At 43.5% G+C, this 9,638-nt stretch overlaps 1 non-coding gene across 1 annotated transcript; it reads left to right on the top strand.

Annotated features, from left to right (window-relative positions):
* The first annotated feature begins 8,498 nt into the window (after positions 1-8,498).
* TRNAG-UCC (transfer RNA glycine (anticodon UCC)) lies at positions 8,499-8,569 on the top strand. Its single transcript has one exon. It is a non-coding gene; the product is annotated as a tRNA-Gly (tRNA).
* The last annotated feature ends 1,069 nt before the right edge of the window (positions 8,570-9,638 follow it).

The following is a 9,638-nucleotide window of genomic DNA, read 5'->3' as shown; positions in this document are numbered from 1 at the left end:
TCCAAGTAAAATGAAATCCTTGACATTTTCAGTATTTTCTCCGTTTAGCATGATGTTGCTTATTGGTCCAGTTGTGAGGATTTTTGTTTTCTTTAGGTTGAGGTGTAATCAGTGAGAAAGAGGAAGACCCTTAATGAGATGGATTGACACAGTGACTGCAACAGTGGGCTCAAGCGTAACAACGATTGTGAGGATGGCGCAGGACCAGGCAGTGTTTCATTCTGTTGTACACGGGGTCGCTATGAGTCAGAATCGACTCAATGGCGTGTAACAACAACAAATAACAACCTTTTTTTTGTGGAAATCCATTTTCAATATAATATTGGGAACCTGTTGGGAGCCTCCATTTTGCCACTGACTGAAGTGCATCTTTTCCACAAAGTAAGACACACCAGTGACTTTTCAAGTTGCTGCTTTTTCTCTAAGAGTAATACCCTCTCCTGAACATGAATAGTGTTTTACATGAGGCCTCTGTCCTCAGGCCATGAGATTTTACTTCTCTATTGTCTTTGCTAAGAGTATTATAAAACAATATTTATATTACTTTCTCAATGTTTATCTTTTCTTCTCTGCCTCTTTCCAGAAGAAGTTTTTATTGACTCCTCACTCCAAAGAGGAGGAAACATCAGAAATACTTCCAAGATTTTTTAATAAAAGCCTCCAAATTCCATTTTTTTCCTTTGCTTTTGGAAAACGGTAAAGAAATATTGTGCAGACTCCTGGCAAATGTAAATATGTTTGTCTTTCCAGTATTTTGTGGCCTCCCGGCTTCCGCAGGCTCATGCTTCAGTTTATGTTTTGGCGGTGCTTTGAGGAGTTTTGCACCCCTGTTTCAGAAGCGTGCCTGAAACAGAAATGAGTTTTGGTTCCTTATAGAGTTGGTTCAAGAGAATTAAATTATATGAAGAGGGAAGGATTGAGTTTCCTTCGGGCTTTTTCATTTGCAATTTTGGTTGTTTTTTTTTCCCGGAAGGGTTCTTAAATTTTTGTTTTTGCGGGTTTTTTCAAAATATGCCAAACTAGATTAGAACCTTGAAGTTCTTAATTATTTGGCCATAAATCTAAGGGTATTTGAGTGTCTACTATGTGCCTGTTACTGTGGATAAAATATTAGTTGCTGTCAAGTCACTTCCAACCCATGGTGACCCCATGTGTTTCAGAGTAGAACTGTGCTCCACAGGGTTTTCAATAGCTGAGTTTTTGGAAGTAGATCACCAGGCCTTTCTTCCAAGGTGCCTTTGGGTGGACTCAAACCTCTGACCTTTAATTAGCAGCCAGGCACATTATCCGTTTATACCACTCAGGGGCTCCATGAAAAACACGTCTTATAAATATTACAAAAGGTGTTCTAAAATCTATACATATATCCTCTATGTAGTATAGAAGGTCTCTACACATAAAGATGCTTGTAGTAGTTGGAAAGTCCCGAAACTCTCACCAGTCTGTTTGCAAATGACTCAGCAAATAATGAAGTCTTAAATTATTCCGAGTGCAAAAGAGGTCAATATTTTAAATAGAATATTAAAATGCAGCACATTTCTCTTTTGTACCGAAAGAGCCTAAAGACCCTTTGCCTTCCACTTTCAATTTTCCATGAGCGCCACATTTTACTGCCTTGTGTCCTGTTTCATCTGGAGTATGCACTGGCTTCCCGCCCTTCTTCCCTGTTTATCAGTCAGCTGCTGAGCCCTGCTGCCGTCACTGTGAGGACTGCAGATCCCTCTGGAGACATGAGCTGCTCCCGGTGCTGATCCCAACCTCCCTCTGGTTCTGAGTTTCCTACCTAGATTAGGTTTGGGTCAGCTCTTCCTGGAGTGTTGGTGCTATTTTATGAGTCATAGCAATTTGCATCACCTAAGGTTGCCCCACCAACCAAGCTGGGTGTACCACAGACAGGTGTGAGATAGAGTTGGGTTTGGGACCTGCACTGTGCCCATTTTTATGGAGAGAGTCTGGCAGATTCTCTGCAGGTAGCAGGTGCTGAACACACTAGCGTGTGCAGGGAAAGTATAGAGTGCAGTGGTTACAGGGTGTGGGCCATGGGGACAGGCTGCCTGGCTCTGCTAATTCTTCAGCCACACAGTAGGGTCACAGCACATACCTCCTGTGGTGCTCAATGCCTGCAAACCAACGGACAGTTTCCTGAACCCAGTGAGTGCTCAGTAGGTGCTCGTTGTTGCAATTGTCATTGTTACTTTTGTTGTTGTACCCAGGGGTTGATCGCTTTGTGTCTACAGTTTCATTCCAGAGCGTTCCAGAACTTTCCAAAATGGAGGATTCTTACTTTCTCTGAACAAACCTAATGTTGTTGTGAGGTGCTCAGTGGATTCCAACTTATGGCGGCCCCATGTGACAGAGTAGAACTGCCCCATAGGGTTTCCTTGGCTGTAATCTTTACCGAAGCAGATCAGCTTGTCTTTTAACCATGGAGCCGCTGGGTGGGTTCAAACTGCCAACCTTTTGGTTGCAGCTGAGCACTTAACCATTTGTACCACTGGGGCTCCTTCTGAACAAGACTTTTTTGAGATTTTTTCCACATTCTTCTGATAAAAATTGCAGGACACCAAAAGACACAAAGTAGCTCCAAGGGTTTCAGCCTCCCTCTATTACCAGATCCCCTTCTTACTCTACTAAATGTGGTTCCAAGCCAGAGCTAGCTGCTATCCACATGACCTCTGAAGGTGGGATTTCTCAATTGTCCAAAGGGTCCAAGGACTCTTGGCCTTGCCCACGGGGCCATGGGTGCGGAGAGGCCTGGCAGGTCACTCTCCCAGGGAGGGCTGTGCTCTGAGCTCTCCTGCTGATTTTCTCAAGATTGCCACAGGGATCCCCTGCTAGCATCTAGTCATACCCCCCTTACCTCATTTCAGACTCTGATGGCAAACTTCTCCCCAGCCTTTTCCTTTTCTTTCTTTCTTTTTTTTTTTTAAAATAGAAGCTGCAAACTCAGGCTAGGATGATTTCTAAGCAGAAAATTTCACCCAGGCAGTGTGTAGACGCCATCACATGCCCTTGTCCCTTCTTCTGGACGTGTAAGGCTGCCTTTTGAAAAGGGCCCAAAGATAGTGATTTTCCTAATTGGAGAATAATTGGCAGAGTCTGCTAATCCCACTTGATGTGTTTCTGTGAGAAGGAAAAGATGTTAAACACTGCGTGATCAGATGGAGGAGGTTTTCCCCAAGGCGTCTCGTAATTGGAGGAAAGTGTTTTGGGGGGAGTGGATATATTCGCTGATTTGGATTAAAAGTCTCTCTTCTCCTTTTGCTCAGTTACTTGGGTAGTCACAGATGGACTACATGTTTCTTTGCTATCAATTATTCAGAATTAATTCTCGGTCACTCTGCCAGATACTGTGAGTTCCCTAGCCAATATCCATTTCCCCCTTGTTCCTTGCTAACAAAATCCTGGTTTCATTCATGGGGAACGTGTCCAGTTAAAAATGTGCACTTCCTGGACTCCTTTGTGGTTCAGGTGGGCTGTGTGATCCAGCCTGGTCTGCTGAGATGCAGGCAGACATCTTTGGATGAGGCTTGTTGGGATACTGTTTTCCTGGTGAAACAGGAAGATTCAGCTAGGACATGCCTGTCTTAGTTACCTAGTGCTGCCATAATAAAAATACCACAAATGGGTATCTTTAAACAACAGAAATTTATTTTCTTACAGTTAAGGAGGCTTAAAGTCCAAATTCAGAGCACCGGTTCTAGGGGAAGGCTCTGTCTGTGTTGGCTCTGGGGGAAAATCCTTATCTCAGCTGCTCTAGTCCTGGTGTTCCTCGGTTCCTTGGTGATTTAAATGTGGCATCCGTCTTTCCCGCATTTGTGCTTGCTTCCTTCTGTGCGTAATCTACTCTTTTTATATTTCAAAAGTCACTAATGTGGCCTTGTTAACGTAACAGTGAAAACCCTATTTCTAAATGGAATTACATCCACAGGTAGGATTAGGATTAGGTAGGATTGGGTTAGGATTCCAGCACATATTTTGAGGGGGACACAGTTCAATCCATAACAATGTCGTAACCACCGCGCCATCAGGGCTCCTGCTACCTTTGCCTTCCACCCTTCATCCATCTGGAATAGGGTCATAATGCTTGGGATGGAGAGTAAAACCTTAAGACAGAGACTGGAAGTTAAAATACAGATATGCTGGAGCAGGAAGGAGTAAGGATCCTGGGTCCTTGACGACTTCTTCAGTCCACTGCACCAGGTTTGACTAGCTCATCTACATCTGGATTTCTTTTCTATGAGAACAGTAAACCACTATTTGGTTAAACCATGTGTTTTAAACCTATTACCTGCCTCCAAATGCCATTCCAGCTGTTAATGACTCACCTTTCTACCTGTCTTATTACATCAGCTAGTTTGAGCTTATTGGGCCAAAAAGAGTCAAGATTGTGGATTCTGTCCATATAGGCCATTGGCTTTGCTGAGGGACAGGATTGGCATGGTTGAGCCTGGCCAGGCCTTGTAAGTGAATTCAGTAAGTGGAGGGGGACCAGGTGGCCAAGGGCTCCAGGAATGAGTGAGTCAGCAAGAGTCTGTGGCCAGCAGACACAAGCTGAAGCTGGCTGTTGCTGTCTTCTCTATGCAAAAGACCTCTGGATTTGAATCCACAATTGGACATATGCTCATGCTCTTTGTGGGGTTGAAGAGGAAAATTAATAACAGACATCTTACTTTGATTTTAAGGTTTTTCTTATCCTCAAAATCAAATGTTAACCTAAAAAGTATGACCAAAGCTGCAAAAGTACTGGTTTGATTTCCATCAGAAGCTGCTCTACAGCAATGTAAAATTGTCTTTTCCTGCTAGAAAAGGACCCATACCATACCTATTGCTTTCAAGTCCATTCCAACTCACAGGGACCCTGTAGGACAGAGGAGAACTGCCCCATAGCATTTCCAAGGCTGTAAATCGTTATGGAAGCAGACTGCCGCATCTTTCTCCTATGGAGCAGCCGGTAGGTTCAAACCTCTGACCTTTCGGTTAAGCAGCTGGTGGGTTCAAGCCTTCAACCTTTTAGTTTGTATCCAAGCGGTTAACCACTGTACCACCTGGGCTCCTGCTAGAAAAGGACAGTCGCAGTAGAACCATTACCTCCTGATTTAATGAAAAAGACTTCAGGCTCTGCTAATTTAAATCTCAAAAAGGTATGGCTGCAGGTGGGTGGAAGGCCACAGATCATCATGTGACCTGATATCAGTTGATCTCATTAAAAGGGGGAGGAGAGAGTTCAATCAATCATGTTAAGATGAGCCAATGGTTGATCTTCTGTTCTTCTCCCTCCTCTTCTCTTTATCAGCCTCATTGTCACCAGCCTACTTTGAGCCATTTGCTTTGTTTTGGAATCAGAATGGTCTCCCTATATGCGTATAGAATAACTGCTCAGAATAAACCTTACGATCCAATTTCTTTGAGTTTTGATTAATTTTTAACAATGGAATTTATGACGTGGTTCACAAAAAAATAAAAAGGCTCAAACTTATATTTAGCTCATCCAAATTGTGTTTAATCATGTGTCCTGCCTGGATAGCTAACTCTGTCTACTCTTATTCAACCAAGATACATCCTCACCCAAACTTCTACTACATTTCCAGTCTGGTGTTAGTTTCCAAGGGAGCCCTGGTGACTCAGCGGTTAAACGCTTGGCTGCTGTTGTTGAGAAAAACCTGAATGGTATTTCAAGTTAAAAAAGAGAGGTTTGTTAAAGATTTGATACAATTGCAACTGGGGAACTACGTAACCCATTGAAAATAAAACCCGGTAGTCCCAGGTTGTTTCGTTTTAAAAGTATTCTTATGGGGTAAAAAGAGGAACCAAACCCTAGGGAGGACGCTTACAAGAATATCAATGAATATTGTAATAATCTCACTCTGATTAGTTACTGATTATTAGTAGTATAGTTAGTAATTACAGATAGTTTCACAGGATACTTAGATCATGGTCACAAGATACTTTCAGTATTTTGTCTATCTTGCAAAAAAATCTCGTTTGCAACAGCACCTAGACAGCACTCTTTCTGAGTGTATGTGTATTTTGAGGAGTGCAGATGGTCACTTGGTCAAGACCCCTTGGGGCATATGATTTCACATCCCAGTTTTGACCACTGAGGAAAAACATGTTTTTCTCAAATATATAGAATCCAGATTAAAATTAGATAGCACTGTCAGAATATTATGCCTCTATCTTACTGATGGCACTGAAAGTTGTCTTTTCCTGAGACACTGCTAACTGAAAGGTTGGCAGTTCAAATCCAGCTGCTCTGCAGGAGGAAGATGTAGCAGTCTGCTTCAGTAAAGATTATAGCTTCGGAAACCCTATGGGGCAGTTCTGCTCTGTCTGGTAGGGTCACTATGAGTTGCAATCAACTCGACAGCAACAAGATTGATTTTTTTTTTTTTTTTATTAGTTTCCTAGGGCTGCCATAAGAAATTACCACAAACTTGCATGACCAAAAACCAGGAATTTATTCCTTCACAGTTATCAAAGCTAGAAGCCCAAAATCAAGGTGGGGACAGGGTCACGTTCTCTCTGAACACTCTAGGGGAGTAGGAGGATCCCTCCTTGCCTCTTCCAGCTTCTGGTAGCTCCAGTTGTTCCTTGGCTTGTGGCCAGATCACTCCAAAATCTGCCTTTGTCCTCTCGGCGATCTTCCTTCTGTGTGTCTGTGTCTCTTCTCCTCGTCTTTATAAAGACATCAGTCATATTGAACTAAGGGCCCACCTTGGTCCGGTATGACCTGATCCTAACTCAACTATTTACATCTGCAACAACCCTATTTCTGTATAAGGTCACATTCTGAGGTCTGGGAAGGACATGAAATTTGAATGGCACTCTTATCCCAGTACAAGTCTATACCACATATTAAGGATTGTTTCCCTTTCTCAAGTGTTAATCATACTTACTCTTCTAGCTTAGAGACTCCATGAAGATGTGACCAGCCATAGTTTATACAAGTTGACTATTCCATATGACATACCCAGCAGTGTACTAATTTGTAGACTCAGTAAAATCGTGTTGCTTGCTCAATCAAATGGAGCTCATTTACCAAACAGAAAGAGAGGAAATGCCAGTTACCGCTTTCCTGAATTGCTACTGTTGTATTTCTCTTTTTCCTTGCCCTTGATGCCAACGACCTTGTATTTCCATAGGTGAGCATATATTTGGCCAGTGCAAGGGAAATGCTTTAGTCGTGTGTTAGCTAAGCCTGTGCGTACATACACATAGACATAGAAGGAACATTTTGCTTGGACTCTTTGTTCCTTTAGCAGTAACACATCACTCAAAGGTAAAACACATGAGAGTGGAGAGAGCCTCATTGGAGAGAATGCTTTAAAGGCAAGCGTAGCTGGGTGCTCACCTAGTATCTGAGATAAGCATCAGATTCATCAAAATGCCCTGTCATCCTTTAAATGCGGACAACAGTTTGGCCTTTATGGAAGTATAATATGGTAGAGTTCCAATTTCTTGTCTGATGAGGCTGTGGAAACTCCTCGGTTAGCATACCACCAAAGCACTGTACTTTCAGAACACCAAATAACATTTCATTCCCGTTTTTGAAATGTCTTTTGCAATCTGTGAAAATTAGGTTTTCAGTAGGTTTGTTTTTATTTGTTAACTCCAGAAGCTGCTGAGGAACTAGAAGTGAAGCATTTGCAGCTTCATTTCCATTAGGGTGTAATGGCCCTGTGATAGCCACTCAAATGTGCACATGTCTGTGGCTTTCAAATCACCTAGCTGCCCATTAAGAGAAATTCTATGCAAATGCCCACTATGGGTGATTTTCTTCAAAACCCAACACAACTGCAGACCACTTTTCCTAGAAGTGACTTTTTGTCCCCTCAGAGACTGCTTCCCCAGTTTACAACAAGAGCACCTTGCCCTTCAGCTGTGGTGGTTGTGAGTGGTCTGGTAACTGGGCTGTGGAAAAGTTAACTGTGTAGGATGGATGTTTGTGTTAGTACATTTTAGTCACCAGGCACCTTCTACCTTACTCCCAAGAATGGCCATAGTGATGTTCTGACCAATGTGTGTCTGGTGAGTGTCAGTTTGATAAAATAAGGTAGAAACTATTTATCATGGAGTCATTTGCCAAACCCCAGAGGTATATCTCCTCTCAATGCACGGCACATTGCCAGCACCGCAGACAAGAGCATCATGATTGGTATAAAGAGCACAGACTACCTTTTGTGTACCCAACTTGAGCTACCCCTCCTACTTCACTGGACAGCTCCTTTTTATGGTCCTTGTGACCATGAGCCTGTTGTGTCAGCACACATGCCAAGAAAAGATAGTCTGGCCCTAAGTGAGGCTGCTGTCCCAGTTGTATTTGGTACAACACTTGGTACAACACTTCACTCAATGCTGTGCACCATATTGCCCACTCAGCCAGATGGCCATGAGCGCGCTCAGCCAGACCTCCATTCTGGAGTAGGATGAACAGGAAGTGTAAGCAAAAGAGAGGGAGAGACCGTTTCAGAGGAGATAGTAAGGAAACTGAGGAGGCAGTGGTGGTTCAGTGGTAGAATTCTAGCCTTCCATGCAGGAGACCTGGGTTCGATTCCCAGCCAGTGTACCTCATGTGTAGCCACCGCCCATTTGTCAGTGGAGGCTTCCATGCTGCTGTGATGCTAAGCAGGTTTCAGCAGAGCTTCCAGACTAAGACGGACTAGGAAGAAATGTCTAGTGATCTACTTCTGAGAATGAGCCAATCAGAACACTAGGGATCACAAAGAATTATGGGGTCGCCATGAGTCAGAGGCCGACTTGACAGCAGCTAACAACAATGATAAGGAAACTACCTCATTAGAACATTCACTGGAGCTGCTTTTGACTCCTGGACAACAATGAGCCATAGTTCATCTCTGGGAGGTCTCACAGCCCTTGGATCCAGCATAACTTGCCTTTCTCATTTGTTCATTCATTTATTCCTCATATATCCATATAATAATATTTTATTGCCTAAGGTAATTCTTCAAGGGAGGAAGATGTGGCAGTCTGCTTCCATAAAGATCTGCAGCCTTGGAAACACTATGGGGCAATTCTACTCTGTCCCACAGGGTTGCTATGGGTCGGAATCGACTCCACGGCAGTGGGTTTAAGGTAATTCTTGCATATCTCTCTTTTGCAGTATGCATTTTTCATCCTTCCTCCTGGCCTCAGTCTCTACTACCCATTACTCTTTTGTACTTTCTTCTCACCCTGCCCTGTTAAGCATTTGTTGTTGTAAGCTGCTATAGAGTCGCCCCTCCTCCACGCTCATGGTGACCCCACGCACAACGAGATCAGACTGTTGTGATCTCTAGGGTTTTCATTGGTTTATTTTTCAGAAGTAGATCACCAGGCCTGTCTTCCTAGTCTGTCCTAGTTTGGAAGCTCTGCTGAAACCTTTTCAGCATCACAGCAACACAGAAGTCTCCACTGACAGACATGGTGGCCACACATGAGAAGCATTGGCCAGGAATTGAAGCCGGGTCTCCCGCATGGAAGGTGAGAATTCTACCACCGGGCCACCACTGGCCCCATTTTTGAGACTGGAGACAGCTACTCTGAACCATGACCCAGCAATAGTTCCTCTGAAGAACTCAGATAACATTGCTTTCAGGCCCAAGGGATCCTTCCACTTTGATGCCCCCTGATACTCC

Source organism: Trichechus manatus, unplaced genomic scaffold, assembly GCF_000243295.1.
Source record: "Trichechus manatus latirostris isolate Lorelei unplaced genomic scaffold, TriManLat1.0 scaffold00131, whole genome shotgun sequence".
In the NCBI taxonomy this organism is placed as follows: domain Eukaryota; kingdom Metazoa; phylum Chordata; class Mammalia; order Sirenia; family Trichechidae; genus Trichechus; species Trichechus manatus.
This window is presented reverse-complemented; position numbering and strand designations above follow the sequence as displayed.